Below are 17,052 nucleotides of genomic sequence, written 5' to 3'. Positions count from 1 at the left end.
CCTGAGGATGAAAAGTATCCTAGTGATGACTTACCATCTCAGCTGAAACAATTTCCTCAGGCAATCAGATCCTGGGGCACTCTGCAGGGAAGCTCAATAGTTACTGACCCCTAAACAAACATGTAAGGTCCTACCCTCTCCAGCATTTGGTCACAGGCACTTGATGCTGATTTCTTAGGTTACTCTCTGATTATACCCTTCTGCCTACAGCATGTTTATGCAAATCTCTACTTAACCAAAATTCCGCGTACATCTCCCACAACAAACGTGATTGATTTAGCTTCTGAACTTCAGTCAGGGTTCCCAGCACTAGACGGTACGTTTAAAACCACTCCTTCAGAAACAGGACTGTGTGGGAGGGAAGGTGCAGGTGGCAAACAGGAGACAAGTAAAAGGAAGAGGACAGCACCAGAGTTCTTGGACAAAGAGGACTGAAGCTGCAAAGCCAGCGAGAGGTTCAGATCACAGTGGCTGTTTGTGGGCTCGCTACCGAGGAGTTCCCACCCATGGAGCCAAGCCCAAGCAGCGTGGTACAGGGTAGCAAAGCCAGAGAACTAATATATTTCAGTAAAACAAGCTTGAGAGGTCCCTCTGATAAAACGACACTTGGCACTTGTATTATGTGCCATGGAATTTATACAGCCCAGTTAGAAAACGGAAGTCTGCCACAGAACAGACGCAAGTCAATGGAGTTACACTGCCTTCAAAGGACTAGGAAAATACTGTCAAGACCAATGGATTTTTTACTTCTTAGCTAAAAAATACACACGCCCTCTTCCCTATGAGCTTTGTGCAGGTCCTCAGTTTGACCTGTGAAGAACTATTTAAATCGTGCAGCAGCTTCGGCACGGAGCACGGACAGAAGCAGCGCTGGGAATCGCCAGCTCCCACAAACTGAGCAGCACCTACTCGAACAGGCAGCGAGCAGCAGAGCCCGAGATTACAGAAACACATTCCCTCTCTTTCCAAGTAGAATTCCTTAAAAAACCATTATTTCTGATCTCTGAACTAACACTATGCATGAATTAGCAACGGGGTAGACAGGCTAACTCGCCGAATCTGGTGATCCTTATACAGTTCCAGGTAACGCACAAGAACAACATGAGTGCCTGCTGCCTGAACCGAAGACGCACAAGTGCAGAAGCTGGCCTACTGTCATTTTTTCACACGATCAGTTTGCTTGTTTTCCACTTATCAAACACCACTGTGCCTTTATCTAGTATTCTTATTGTGAATATTGGTGAAGAATGGCCCCCTGCAGGTTCTCTGTCTATAGAGAATAGTATTGTTAATAAATCATATTCTCAATAGGTGTAATACTTGAAACATACCTTGAAAGGAGAGCTACTAAACTCTTTCCACATCTTAATTTCCATTCAAAGGCTGAAATGACAGACTTGGAAAGCAATTGTTTTCAGGCAGCTTGAAAGCCAAACACATTAAGCTTGAAGGTTATAAAGCCATTGGCAATACTGACTTCACTTTCAGAATCCTTGTTGCTCTGAGAGTACCTTTGCAGTAGCCGTTTGTGACATATTCACTGGCCCTTTTCAGCTGAACATCTGGGGGTTGTATCTGGAGAACAACATACACACAAAAGGATCCTAATGCCACCACTGCTTTCACACATGAGACCTGCTGTACAGTGAATGACAATTTGCATAATGATCGAATACATCAAGTTATTTCTTGCTTTATTTTACAAGAAGTCTTCAGAAATCTGCTTTGAATTATGTGATTTGTTTTCTTAAATTTACCATTATGGGAATAATCTCATGATGAGGTAAAGTGATACTTCTTTTAATACCAAAGCTACAAAACAAAAGTTATGAATAAAATCATACTGATATTCCACTTAGATATAAAAATCCCAGTGATTAAAACGTACAAGGGAAAAAACAGCAGTTGAATAAAATCATCTTATCTAACTGGTATTTAGTGACACAATTTTCTGAGATCTATAGAGACAGTTAAACTAGTTACCATGTCCTAAATCTTTAAAATTACTTCTTTAAATGCACAACTAATGACTGGAATGAGACTGTATGAATTATATTGAGTTGTGAGCACTGAACTCCCCTTGGGAGCACACATGCCTGTGTTTTTACTTCATTTGTAGCTTCAAGGAAAATCTAGCTCTGAGTATTGTTGAGAAAAACCTTTGCAAAAGGTGAAACCAAACTAGCCATGCTGCTGTTGAAAAGGACAACTTTGCAGCCCTTTAGCCAGTTTTAGCCAGTATTTGAAAATTCTTACAACTGCATAAGGAAAAAGCAGTCATGGTCAACTAGTCTATGAAATAACCAGTTGCTGGCTGTGTGAGACATTTGTACACATTTTCAGATCAGAAACCCTATGAGCCATTGCAAATGTGTGGTTTCCATTCCAGTTTATAATATCATTTTGTTAATTGCCTCTGGCATTTTATCCGTTCTCAAAAAAAAAAAAAGAACACAACTTCAAAAATCACTACACAAAACCAACAGCAAGCTTAACGGAAGCAAAACAGCTAAATACCTGCAGCAGCTGCTGCAAACAGAAATCCTGTCCTCCCTCAAGAAAGCCCTCCTCACGTCGTTTATCACCAACAACTTAGACATATAACAGGCTATTTTAAATACCTTGATGAGTTTATAAAAGTTATCACGTGATGAGGTTTTCCATATCAGTTGGGGCTGATGGACTCAAGTCAAGTCCCTTATGACTCTGTTTTGTTATTGACAGACTCATGTTATCTCTACCCGTGTCCTGAGAAATCACAGGAGGTACACGAATGTAACACTTTACTGACTGTAACTCATGAATCTATTAAACTGATGAAATAAACCACATTATTCTGAATATTAAGAAACTAATCTCTTGTGTTGGTTGTAAACTAAGAGTATTCAAAAGTTACCTTTCATAAATGATTGCTACTTGCCAGTTGGTTGAAGCCCCGGTATTTTGGAGAGAAACAGTTTTTGCTGGAATGGTATTTCAAAAGATTAAGCTAAAATAATCAATTAAAAAAAAAAAGAGAGAAAAAAGTAAGATAAGAAGGCCAAAGAAACAAAATATTCTGGTTCAGGCAAAGGATAGCTCAACTGCAGTAATGGCTCCAGTGGGATTTAAATGCCGAGGGCGTTAGCGTCCACAGTACAAAGATTTCCATATGCACTGATCCTATTTAATTTTAGCAGAAGACAACACCTGACTGCCCAAGCTGCGCATAATTTGTTCTCAAGGAGTCCACGGAACACCGTCCAAAGGCAACTTCAGAACCATGCTGAACATTTTAAGTCACAAAAGCCAAACTAGAGTTCCACTTGCATTTGCAATGAAAAAGATGATCTAATAGCTTAATCTGCACAACTCTATTTGCAAAGGTCCTAGGTAGCAAAGGCAGAATTGTTATTACTGGATAAAGATTTTACTCCATTAGTCCACCACAACCATCTCAGTATCTCCCCCTCAAGGAGGAAGATGGTGGCCCCTCATACCCTACACACTAGGCCCAGAACTACTCACCCCAACAATACTGTCGCAGATACTACATCATTTTATCAGTTACAAGTCGATATACTAACAAACATCACTATGTCAGCTATACTCAGACTATATTTCCTTTCTGCTTCAGAATCATGACAAACAAGTGAGCAGAAAGATTCAAACATGATATGCTAGTGCTATGTGATTTCAGAAACTTTGAACGTTTTATTTATTGGCTCTTGACTCATCATTTAATATTCTTAATTGTGTACGTAGGGAATTTCACACAGTACACACTCCTGAAACAATATTCAGTGTGCACATTGTCAATTATTGACACATGTTCAGAGCTGCACAGAAAAGGATAAATTAAAAATATCAAATATATATTGTGTTAAGCTTCCATAGGTGTGATGATGATGATAACGCAACATTCAAGCTAAGTTCTTCTGACCAAACTGAGAAAACTAAGTGACCTTTCATTTTTTACAGTATCATGCTTCTTGAATTAAGGACAGACATCTGAAAGGGTCTCCTGTAGGGAGACAGAATGCACTCTTGAAGGTGCCAGAACACGCGCCTCTGTGCGTCAGTGATAAAAGGTCAGTATGCAGCGCGGCACGGCATGGAATGAACAATGACACGAGAAAGTAAGATGTAGAAAAACCTTATTTTACAGTCTCAGGAACCTTCTAACCAATCGGTCGTGGCTCAAGAGAATATATAGCTTCCCGATCGCAAAAAGGCATTGTTGAACTGTTCTGCTGTAAATAGAAGTTATGTTCCTGATCTCTGGACATTACAGCTGCTCACCATTAAAGGGATTAAATCATGAAATGGGTCTAAAGCAAATCAAAATGGCATTTTAACAAAGAACAGAAGTTGAAAAAACCAGCACTGAGAGACATCTGAAGAGAACTGAAGGTCATAAAGACTTTCGGCACAAGAGAACATTTGAATTTTGATCAGCAGTAATTTTACACCTGAGGTCTAGTACTACTAGCTATTTAATTCTAACAACTGAGAAAATAGCTCAAACATGCAGTGTAACTAATCTCCAAACCTTAGAGATGTAAAATCAGAGGAAATATGTATCTTAGAGAGCAGATGCATCTACAGAATATAGAATTGTTAAGTAAATGTGCTGAGGAACTCCAGAAACACGCTCTACTTGAACCCTCCCTCCAACACAGGCACACATACAGACATTTACTATGAATTTCACACATCTATTAAGATTACAGTAAGTAAACCTCAACATTAAGCTCATATTCTTATAATACTCTTTTGCTTTCTGTTCAACACCATACACGTTTTAAACCAACCCTTTTCTTGGCTCCGTGGACTGCAGTACGGAAACGTTTGAGGCAGATGCTTTACAATTAATCTACCCAGTTGTGGGGAAAAAAAAAAATAAATTAAATTTTTGTTCCTTTCTGTCTTTAGTGACCTAATGAATGAAGATATGCCTCAAGTGCTCTTCATAAACAATTCTTCATGCTGCTAACTGAAAGCTTCAACTTTATTCCAGCTTAAGATCTCCCTTGCCCATGGCCGGGGGTTTGGACTAGATGATCTTTAAAGAACCCTTTCAGCCCAAACTATTCTATGATTCTACTCATGAGTGTCACAAGCAGTGGAAAGCTCCAAGAATCTCCAGCAAAATAAGATGTTTTACTTGCAAATTAATAATGCACATTTCTTTAATAAACACCAGTATTCACCCAAGCCAAGAGCTGAGATCCAGAGTCACACTTTTATGTGTTTCAATATATATGAGAACGGGCGTAGAGAGGAGTTCATCACAACAGATTTTGGTGAAAGAAACGAGATGGAAATCTACCCTCCAAGAAAGATGTCCTGAAATGGTTTGATCTCACTTGTTGCAGACATACACAGATTTAGCATTATCCTCACATCACTCAAGCATCACCTTTTCCCTGACTTTTAGCTCCCTTCTGCTTCCACTGAAGGCAAAATTCCCTGCTGTTGTGTCCTACAAAGGTGAGCCGCTGGAGAAGCAGCTGGGAAAGAAGTGCTTGCTCACTTTTTAGAAGATCCAATGGAATTGGAACAGCTAATTGAAACAGCATTTCCTGCACTGAAGCTACGTCTTAGTAGTTGTGCATTCTTCTTCGTACTTCTGCATTAAGGTCATTCCCATTGTTCACCCCCTTATTAAGGAACAATCCGAAATGTGTTAGATTTGTTATAAGCTAACTATCAAACATGAATTACAAACATGTGTACAGGGAACCACAAACCAGAAACTTTTACAATTACTAAGGAACAAACAGCTGGGGACTTGCCTGGTTCTAACTGAATTAAAGAAAGTCAGGAATGTGAATGCTCGGCTGCAGTGACATTCATTTAGATTATCACCTTACTTGGCATTGTCGTTTCTGAAATTGTATTTTGGCAGATTCCAGGAATATTGTTAAGGCACTTGTCAGCTCAGTCAAACCTCATATGAGCTGGTAGAATATTGAACAGAGGTGAGCTCATTTTCACAAAAGTATTTTGACAAGTGTTTGTGAGGGAAACTGCAACCTGAAATCAAGGGACAAAACTCCAGCCAAATGAAAAATACCCCAGAAAACTGTAATATTAGCTTGAGGACTAGAAAAATCTGGCCTGTATGAGACTCTCCTAAATTTCCCAGTTTATCTAGTCATCAGAAAATTATGGTTAACCACACTGAGACACTAAGGCTGCCACTGCTTTACAGTGGATGGTTAAAAGGAAACCAAGACCTTAGCACCAGTTTGGAGGCTGCACGCACTTGTTTAATGTCAGAACCCTGCAATTAGTTAACAAAATGCAAATGATGGTTTAATGCATTGCTTCTTAACAGTGGGTTGAGAACATCTGAAGGCCGAAAAGCACTATGTTAGGTGACAGCGGAAAGACTGGGCCCTTCACCAGTTGCCGTTTGCACAAGCAGGTTTGCAGATGTATGTCACGGAAGGAAAGAACGTATACCACCAGCCTCTGACAGCACAGATTCTGACATCTACATCCACAAGCAGCACGGTGCCCGAGAAGTGGATCTGCAGAATGGAGTAGTTCACGCTGTGGATACTACATCTGGTCTGCACATGAAGTCCACACTTTGCTTCAGACTAGCTCCAGTCTGATCCCCTGAACTGATCTCTTGGTTATTAGGTACACGTATCTCAAAGCACGTCTCTTTTCTCCTTTCATCAATAAGGAATCAACGCATTTCACCTGCTCTTCAATGCAAACAACAGCGCAGTAACTGGAGAAAACTGGGAGACTTGCTTCCAAGGCATACTTTGATGCCAACTAAAATGCTAATGAAGAAATGCCCTCTGCTCACTGTACACTACTTTTCAGACCTTTGAGGACCAAAACAGATTCTGATTAAATACTGGATGATTAAGAGATCTAGAACATGTGAGCTGGACTGTTACAAGCTGAGCCATATTACATTAGTAGCTGAAAAGAAAGTGATGGCAACATCTGATGCAGCATGAGATGAATCCAGAAAGTGAAGTATAACACAACAGCAAGAGGACAAGCAGGGGCCTCAAGAACCAGCTGCCAACAGACCATGTTCTGGATTTTTGAATAATTCTTTTCCTTATAGCAGACCCTCCTCTGATATTACATCTATAGTTCACCTCTGAGAAAGACTGATAAACCCTGAAATTTGCTGGAAAGCATCATTATACATCTGCAACTATCCTTCCAAAAATCAAGTGTTATTAATCATGACAAGAGCCAGAAGAGATTGAAGGGAATGACCAGAATAAGTCTCACACCTGCTCAGAAGGATGAATAAACATACACCCCACACCAACACGCCTGCACAATCCAGTACTGCTTTATTTGCCTGTGTTACACTCAGTATAAGCCCCTCTTCCCTGTATCTACAAACAGGCTACAAAAATGGAGTCTTTTGTTTTTTAAAAACCCACACTAAGTCAATATACATGTCAAATAACCATATTCGATACTCTGTGTGACTCTGTCACTATAAGGTGTGACCCTGTAGTGTTCTTTCCTGGTTACCATATCTGTGCAATGATGTTTTCCACTGCAGCCTTTTCCCTTAATTCAAAACTGCCTCCACTTTCTGGTTTACAGCTTATTGAATCTAGTGTTGCATGGTTAATCTAACATTCCTGCCTCAAAGAATCATCAAAATCTCAGAATAAGGTGGGGAGGTAAAAAGGCATTAATCATAAATCTTCATAATTCTAGATTTTAAGACCTTCAGCATCTTCTGAGCGCCTCTTCAAATTTACAGCTTTTCTCCTGAAGGTTTGTACTAACATTAAAGAGAACTGCACAATTACCTGTATATCTTTTATTTCTTTCTGCAAGGTTCACTGGTTCTACATTTTACAAACACTGTGAAGATTTCTTTGCGATTGCTGACAACTCCAGCAGCAGAACGAGTGTTCACTGAAGACTGTTAGCAGGTGGTTTTGTGCTGTGCCTTTTGCTTCATCTTTAGTATGCAATTCCCTAAAAGATTTCTCATTACCTATGTTTCTTCGGCTTGGCTCAGATTTTCTTCTTGGTTTTGCATTCAATCAGGCTAAAAAAAGCTTTGCTCTCACTGATCTGTTAAATTTCTCTGAAATTCATACTGGTTTTCAGCCACCCACATGAAATTTTTTAGTAAAAGACAGTTTATAGTTACTCTCTTTTTTCTCTTTCCCTTTTTCATTCAAGTATCTATAACTTGATCTCCAGGATATGCACCCAATTTTTTTTATTTCCTCTTATTATGACCTTAGCCTGTTTTCTTGGCTTTTTGCAGTTGGTATCTCCAATGTATTCGCAGCTACTATCTTTCACACAGGCATTTTTTCCAACATGTTTTAGAAAAACTACTCCTGTTCTGCTTTCTATTTCACTTCTGGCTGTCATCTAGATACCATGATTTTTCACTGTCTGTCCTGACGCATTTGATGGATTCTCACCAGAGTTTGTGTCTCCTATATGTCCTTGATATCTTTAATTACCTATTTTTCTTTGTTTACTTTGCACTCACTGGGACAGACTATGTCCTCGGCTATATCAGTATAATTCAGGAGTACGTGAACTGAAATTAGCAGATTTGTGCGGATGTGAAAGTGATAGAAATAAGAGCAGAATATGGACTAAAGAATTAACGCCTAATTTATTTCTGTACAAATAACAGAAAATCATGGCTGAGAATTTACAATGCTTCCTCCTATGTTTAAGCATAACAGATTCCTTTCTGAATATATTCGTCATCTGCAGCAACAGCACTGGCAAAAACATTAGTTCATGATTTGCTGATGCTGTAAGGGAAAAACACAGAATTGTTACATGTCTGTTATGAAAAGTTTGAAGGAATTTCCTGAAAATTTAGTTTATTATTTAGAGGGTACTCACAGAATCTTGCCTTTCTTCACCATCCTGCCACTTCCAGATTCTTCACACATTTTTTGACATTCTGATGAAAACTGATTATTTATGCCTATAGTACTCATCAGTTAGACAATGGATTGCCTCCTACTTTACATTTAAAACCCACAAAATGTTAGCTGTTAGAGAAATCCAAAATGGACTGCAGTTTGTTGGAAGACTTAATCATCTAGTAGTTCTGTGGAAAGAGCCAAATAATTTATCTTTAGAAAGCTGGACTGTTGCTACAATGCAATCCCGTGGACATACCTCAAGTTACTGGCAGCAAGCTCAGGACATAACAACACTCATGGATTATGGCAATTGCAGTATTCCCATACTGAATGTATCAGAATCCAATTTCAGATCATGCTAGCCAGTCAATAGCACCATACCGTTTCATTCAATAGATTAAAATTTCCAGTTCACTAGGAAGAAATTCTCCAAGTGCTTCTAATCCATGATTACTTCCCATATGTTACCTAAACTGTCAGGTCTCTCTTATGCTGAAGTTTGCAAAACACCTTTGCTCCATTGCTACTTTTTTTTTTTATTTACCAGTGGGTTGTTCATGAAGACTCACAGCAGTGGTGGTCAGCCTGTGATTTACCAGGATGAAGAAGCAGCCCCCTGAATGCAGACACATTTCTGCTCTTTGCCACCAGACAAACTGCAGAAGGAGAAAGGCAGGCAGAGCACAAACTGCGGGGCTGGGCCAGTACTGTAAGACATCTTCGGCAGCAGTGGATGGCAAAGGAGTCCTGACAGGAGGCTGAGCGTCAGTTTGTCAGCAAACAGTGTGAGCCTGGGAAGATGGTGCAGGGCAGGAGCTGGTGAGTAGGGGTTTGGGTGCAAAATGCTACAGATAAAACCTGTGTGGGAGGGCAACACATGTTGGAGGTTAAGGGCTATTGAGATGTGAAAGGTGTCGGGGATGCCCTAAGGCTGCAGGCAGAGAGCAGGTAAGGTGCAGATACACACACACCCCCTCCCAGGTCAGGCTGGGCTGGACTCTGCTGGCCCTAGAAGAAGTGAAGTGGGAGCACTGATGAAAGCAATGAGGGAGAAAGGTCTCTGATCGCTTACCCAGAATTTTTGGCTGCACAGTTTTATGGGCTGATCACACAGCTGCAAGCTTGAAGCTTATTTTTCCGCAGATGACATGGTAGACTTTGAAGGTAACTCTGAGGACTGTGCTACTACAGGTATCTCTCCATCTCAGAAGACTGATAGCTAAGATATTGTTTTTTATTAGCACTATATATATTCACCTGGCTGTCAGAGTATGCTTAGCTATTCCGGAATGCATAGCAAAAAAGCCTGGGATGGAAGAGGGAAAGAACAGGGCTGGACGTATGTGCAACACAAATATGCTTCCAAAGCAAGAATCACTCTGTACTGACTGCCTTATACAGCAACACTACTCATTTCAGCTCATCAGTCAAAATAAGGTAATTTCAGAGAAAAACTGGGGGATGGTCTAGAGACTTCTCATCTCCTGAGTCAAATCTGTATCAATGCACGAAATACCAAATTCTACTTAGAAGAATTTTCTTCATTTTTCAAGTGTGACTGCCTTTCCTTTTGTATGCTAAGCAAGCTCTTAACATTGTTTATTTACTACAATATTCTCTTTAGCAATTGGAGCAAAGTACCCAGAGCAGCAGAGCGGCACGATGATTGATTCTACACTTGAAAGTGATTTGGAGATGAAAAAAACAGAGAGTATTGTTACATATTCAGTTGCTGTGATGTAAGGAAAGTCTGATTACATTAAGTACAGCGTGCAAATTTTTTAACGGGTACTTCATTTTTGCCATGAGCATTTTTCGGCCTTAAAATACACAAGAACAACCAAACAGCAGGAAAGTACATTTAGTTGCATTATTGAACCTCCAAGGCTTTTAACGTGTGTTTGCTGGGGGCGGTTACTCATGTAATCTGCCTCTGACTGCTCAGGTTCCAAACAGCCTTCTTGTCCCAGCGCATTGCCAAGCCCACAGAAAGAAGCAGCCTGGCCCTCTCCATCCCAGCACAGCACTCCCCCGGCACGGGCCCGATCAGCCGCTCCCCTGCCGCTGCAGCAAAACGCTGCTGAGCGGCTGATGGATATCTATAGGGTGCGAAGGAAGGCAGCTTCTGCAGCCATCTATAAACTCAACTCATTTCAATTGCTAGCTGTCTGCTAGAGGAGCACCAGAAAAAGGGAAAGAAAAAGGCTCTTTCTTCTTATTTTTTAAAGATATTAGTTTGGCTTTATCCTCTGGTATGGCAAAGTGAATGACTAAATAGTAACACAACCCTGGGTACCACACATCTGATAATAACCAAGGCGTGTATTTCCCAACAAACAAAAATAACGTGACAGCATCAAGTTCCCTTTCCTCTGGAGCATACATGCTTGATCAACAAACATCAGAGATCATTTTCTCATGATGACTAACCTATCACAAACATGAAAAGAGAATTTGTTTAAAAGAAATAAACCAGGACAGCACAGTGAATATATTGCACTGCAGTGTTCAAAAAGAAGCTAAATGTTCCTGCGGAACAGATCTGCTGAAATCCTGACAGCCAGATGAGAAGAGCTGACCAAACCTTGAAAGCATGTGAGTTGAGGCTGTTTCCACGACCTGAAACTCCAGCTCTGAGGTGTCTTCCGAGTTCACCATGAAGTGGTGCAAGAACACTTCCCAGGAACACTTTCCTTCAGTATGGGGGGGTGGGGGGAGATACAAGACAAAAGAAAAAAAATCCACACCCAAACCTCCCTCTCCGAAATGTTACACCCAGCTTTTTCTTTCTCTTTTTTTTTAATTACCTGTCAAATACAGAGCTATTCTCTCAATAAATTCACTATTTTCTCACACAGAGATACACGTGCTCTAACTTCATCGCAGCCTGGTGTTGCCTTCTTTTACTCTGTCAGAAATGCCAGTGAACAGATTGTAGCATTGCCTCCCTCTCTTACACATACATACAATCAAGAAAGAAATTATATACTCTGATACACAGGTTATTCACAGACTACGGCAGCCCTAATTAAAAAAAAAACTTGAAGCAGAAAGGTGAAATATGCTCCTATATGCCACAAATCTAGAAAGAGTTGAGCAGGATGGAACGTTGAAGGGAAATAGACATGTTTCTGTGAAAGACTGAAGATACTTGCACTTCATCGCCTTATTTTATTATTAATAGTAGACAGAAAAAATATTAATCTTTTAGGTTACAGAAGATTATGAAATTTCTGTGATGTCAAATGCAATGAAGGAAGTAAAGAAATGTTTTATTCTGAACAATAAAAAAAAAGAAGAGGGAGTAGCACTATCTTTCCTAAAACACAGGAAAGAGGAGCGAGTCAGACAGTCATGAGCTCTTTCCAAATAAGTTAGAGGTAGACTTCAGCCACTGTGATGATGCAAGTAACATTCAAATGACAAGCAATGGAAAATTGGGGTCATTTCAATCAGATTTGGGCTATCCTACATTAAAAGAATGGGAGCAATTTGATATAAACCAACTCAAATTCACCAGCAGAAACTCCTTGAACCATAAGGAAGTATCTTGCAAACCGGAGTATGATCTTGGGGAACTAAAAAGATACAGCAGCTGTGTGAGCCACAATAAAAAACCACAGGGTTGAAGCCAAATCAGTGACTGTTCATTCAATGGAAAAAAGTAATTATCACACTACAAACAGAGACTCATCCTGGGCATTCTGGCTTTTCTTTTTTTTTTCAGCATGGAGAAACCCCACTCCTGACTTGAAATCTCCAATAAAACTGCAACATAAACAAACAAACAAATACATAATGGTATCAGAAAAGATGTTGAAGAATTCTGCTCCTCCTGTCAAAGGGTAATGCAGGAAACCAGACTAAAATATTGTAACAAACCACTGTGACTGGGAATTCTGTCAGTCTGAGTGCTACAAAAAGCTGGCACACTGCCCATACAAAAAAAGGGAAAAACTGACTTTTAAAAATTACCTTCAAAATTACTGTCTACCTCATTATGCAGGAACACTACTGTCTGGGACTTTAAAATAAAGCTTACCCTATTGTTAGAAGGCTCTGTTATGACACTTACGTCTTGCATATTACAGAGAGTAAGGTAGCAGTTGCCCTGCCAGTAAAATGTTGACCGAATGATGATCACCTGTAATGTTAAATTTCAGTATTTTCAGTGTTAAACTCAGAATCTCTATATCTACTGTAACCTCAACTTTTACAAAGACATCCAGTTCCAATTTAAGGATTTCAAATGACCATGAAGCAAGTGGCTATCTACTAGGTAATTCCCAACGTTTAAGGGGATTATTGCTGGTCTGAATATGTCTAGTTTTGATTTCTAAGCACCAACACAGTGACATTCTGGTGTCTTTTTACTAGCAAAAGGAATTAATTACTTTAAATTTGCAAAAGTTGGCAAAATCTTCATCTGTTAGGACCTCCTAGAACCTAAGGGACCCCAGGCTAAAAATGCAGACTCAGCTTTTTCCACACGTAAACTTGGCTGCTTGGTATAATCATATATATATAAAGACTATACAGGAATGTTAACCAAAACACATCTGCAAATCTCACTTTTTATGAGGAAATAGCTAAGCTTTGATCATGTATTGTATATTGTCGTCATTTATTTATGCTGTGTAGGTGGAGATTTTCAGCTATATACTAACAAAGCAGCAACAGACAAGAAGATTACATCTTCCAAAGATCTACCTTTGATATATTTTGCATTTGTCTTAACTTTGTTAACTGAAACATTATGTTTAACTGTTTGAATAAAAGTAGGCATGTAAAACAGAGCATATAAAGAACATCTGGGACTTGGGAGGGTGGTGTTTTGTTGTGTTTTAAAAAGATAACAAAAAGGGCATCTTTTCATAAATGAAAAATTCCATGGATTTTCATCCAAAATACAAACAACCCCTGAAAACCAAATTCCTTCCCATCACCCCCTAACATATACTGGTCAAGCAAAACGTCTTTCTTTCGTAGAAAATATCTGTGAGAAATCAGATAATCAGATAAAACCCTCCCGCAAAATCTTGCCACTGAGCTCTGGCACTTGCCCTGTATTCAATATTAGCTGATTCGACTGGCACAAAGCTGTGACATATAGAGTGTATTTTGGAATGGACGGCACAATCAATATTGATGCTGGCAGCCTCTCTCAAGCACAGACACGAATACACAGCACAGAAGCTCCGGAGATTCACTGCTTTGCTACAGCCTGGCTGCTGACTGGGCTTCAATGTACGGGAAAGTGAGCTGCCTGCAAATAGCTTTTCCAAATGGGTTTTCCAGTCTCTGCAATGCTTTTCAAGTTGAGACTGCTTCAGTCTTCTGTGTACTTGTGTCCTCTTATGTTTCACACACAGCTTTATTTTGCTTTCAGACTTTTGCTCATCCCTGATTTGAGCTGGGTGTGGGGAGTGGGATTATTACAACAGAGAGAACATCATGCAAAAGAGGCACGGAGCGACAGATACTTCAAACCATCCCAATAAACCTGCAGGACTAATGACCGCCTAGACAGCCTAATGTGTCTTGGTTTGAGAAACAAACTTCGGTATTTGGAGAAAAGATCAGTCATTGTTTCTTCAAATATTTCCAAAAGTACATTTCAGTTGTGGCTATCTGACATAAAATCATAGAATCATTAAGGTTGGAAAAGACCTCTCAGGCCAACAAGTCTAACCATCAATCCATCACCACCATGCCTGCTAAACCATGTCCTGAAGTGCCGTATCTACGGAACTGAAGTCCTGTCTGCTTACAACACAATTGATTACTCAGGAAAACCCATCGAGCTGCTCTTATCAGAGTAACCTACCTTACAAAGTTTGTAAATACAAAGAGCGTATCCCCAGAATAAGCTGCTGTTCATTCCCTGTGGACAATCACTTTGTAGAAGAAAAAAAATGCACAACAGAAACAGAAGCCTCTGTTTGCTGCTGAAGGACTGCCACACAGGTGCAAGAACACTTCCAGTTCTCCCAGCACAAGCTATGAACCAGGACTGTCCTAAAGTGAAGCACATTAATTCAGAGGTGAAAAGCTAGTTCTGCTTCAAGATCCAGGCTATCCAAGCAACTTCTTATGGAAAATGCTGCCAGAACACACCCAAGATAGCAGGAGAGAGAGATCATGAATTGAAGCGTGGAGAAAACAGAAAACAGTCTCTTCATCCCAAACACCATCCATTTAATTATTATAATTTTCTCTTTAATCAATAACATTGTGCTCTGTACACCCAACGAAACAAACACAGAGAAGGGTTCTTCAGTTGCACTCATGCTGCCTAGTTAACACTACGGGATAGTAACAACATCACTAAAAGTAGAGTTTGAGCCATTTTTCTTAGATAATAGTTGCTTTTAGATCAAATACAAATTGCAGAGGTTTAGCCTTTCCATTATGTAATTTAATTGTCATCCTCTCCCTCCTTTACACAGAATAAAGATAAATGCCTCTTTGGCTTCTTGTTTTGTATCCTTCAGACAGCCAGCGCATGGATGAACATATTAAACACCAGAGCTGTTGTGTCCTCATGAGAGCGAGTGGATCATTTTCTTTGCTTATTCTGACCTGCTATAGAAATCTATAGCACATTAATCATTTCTGAGCTCAATCCCAGTGTGAGGTGGGAGCAGAGTGACTTACTGTGTCTGCATTAGATTTTTCTTTCATCAGACTTTTCTACAGCTCAGTGGAAGAAACTAATACCTATAAACTTACCAGGAATGTATCTCTATTGAGGCTACGTTACTCTTACCCAAATGTAGAAATGAATAATTAAGTCTCTCTTAAATACGCATCAATTGTACAATAAATCCTGAACTCATTCGTGCTGTAAATTGAACTAATTAAATTAGAGATGTTTCTTCCCTAACACACAACAGATACATAAGCATTGAGACAGCACAGTGATGTTCATAGTACAAATGCCTACGCAGATTAGCCAAAACAGACTCACTCCTGGATATCATCCGTGGTGAAATGGATGAACCATGTGCTGTAACTTTTAGAATAAATCCTCCATCTTCTTTATTGATGATGCACTGTACTTCTCAAAGCTGTACACTGAACAACGAGGACTAGACTACAGTAAGAGCATTTACTTTCTTCAGGGTTGGTGGTAGCTTCTAAACTACAAGGAACAGCTTGGAAGACCTTGCAAGACAGCATTGCACTGGGGAGCGAATGGTAGTAGATGTTTCCTTAACAGCAAAGGAAGGTCACATTTTCATAGCTGCTTGAACCTGCCATGGGCTGAAAAAAAAATCAGCCTCACCCTCTTTGTCATTATTTTGTCCTACATCATCTCTTCACTGCCTCAGCACAAGCACTTGCGCGGGTAGCTACATGGTAACCCGGCTCAGGAACTGCATCGATTAAAATTTTGGGTGGGATCTCTCTCTCTCTCTGCTCTACACCTCCTATTGCTTTTGGCAATGCTGAGAAGAGCTTAAGCCCTGACGGTGCTGAGCAGAGCAGTACCTAGCTACTCCAGGTACTTGTCAGGGCACAGAGGTGTTTCTGTGATGTGCTCCAGGGGCAGGACCAATAAGTGATCTCGGAGCCCTCTGCAAAACCACTGAGGAGGGGAAGAAGAGCCAAGAGAGGAATTCAGCTGCCTTTCCAATAGGATTCAAATCACACCACCTGCTTCTCAGGAAAGTGTCATATCCACTCAACTTGTGTTGGAAAGGAAGAGGAGCAGGAGGAGGACTCTCACGATCTTGAGCTTAGTAACAGAAGATCCATGAGCTCAAAATGGGCATTCCCATTCTCCATCCTTAATTGGTAATGAGGCATAGGTAAAAAGTTTTTTCTTTACTTAAGACTATGTCTTGATTTATAGTGAATAATTATTCACTATCACATAGAAAATTACATAATAGCACCCAGAATAATACTTCTGTGTACCTAAAGGGCCAAACTCATCAGTCCAATCCGGCTGATCAAGTCTCACAAAGCATTTGTAAACAACGGTTACTGGCCTATTTACACAAGCAAAAAGCAGGTTCTTTTTTTTTTTTTTTATTGGTATCTGGACAAAATAAGCAGAAGACACCAAGGAAACTGATCCTCTATATTTCTCTGTAATTTTCCATAACGCATCATGAATTCACACACTGCCTAGTACATACACCTTTATTATTACTCT

General features: G+C 40.0%; 1 protein-coding gene across 1 annotated transcript in view; it reads right to left on the bottom strand.

Moving 5' to 3' along the window:
- Positions 1–17,052, bottom strand: part of SPOCK1 (SPARC (osteonectin), cwcv and kazal like domains proteoglycan 1) — a 319,944-nt gene that overhangs the window by 220,089 nt on the left and 82,803 nt on the right. The gene's annotated exons all lie outside the window — the stretch shown is intronic.

This window comes from Opisthocomus hoazin, chromosome 22 (assembly GCF_030867145.1).
Source record: "Opisthocomus hoazin isolate bOpiHoa1 chromosome 22, bOpiHoa1.hap1, whole genome shotgun sequence".
In the NCBI taxonomy this organism is placed as follows: domain Eukaryota; kingdom Metazoa; phylum Chordata; class Aves; order Opisthocomiformes; family Opisthocomidae; genus Opisthocomus; species Opisthocomus hoazin.
Note: the sequence above shows the minus strand (reverse complement) of the source record. Positions and strands in the feature narration are given on the sequence as shown.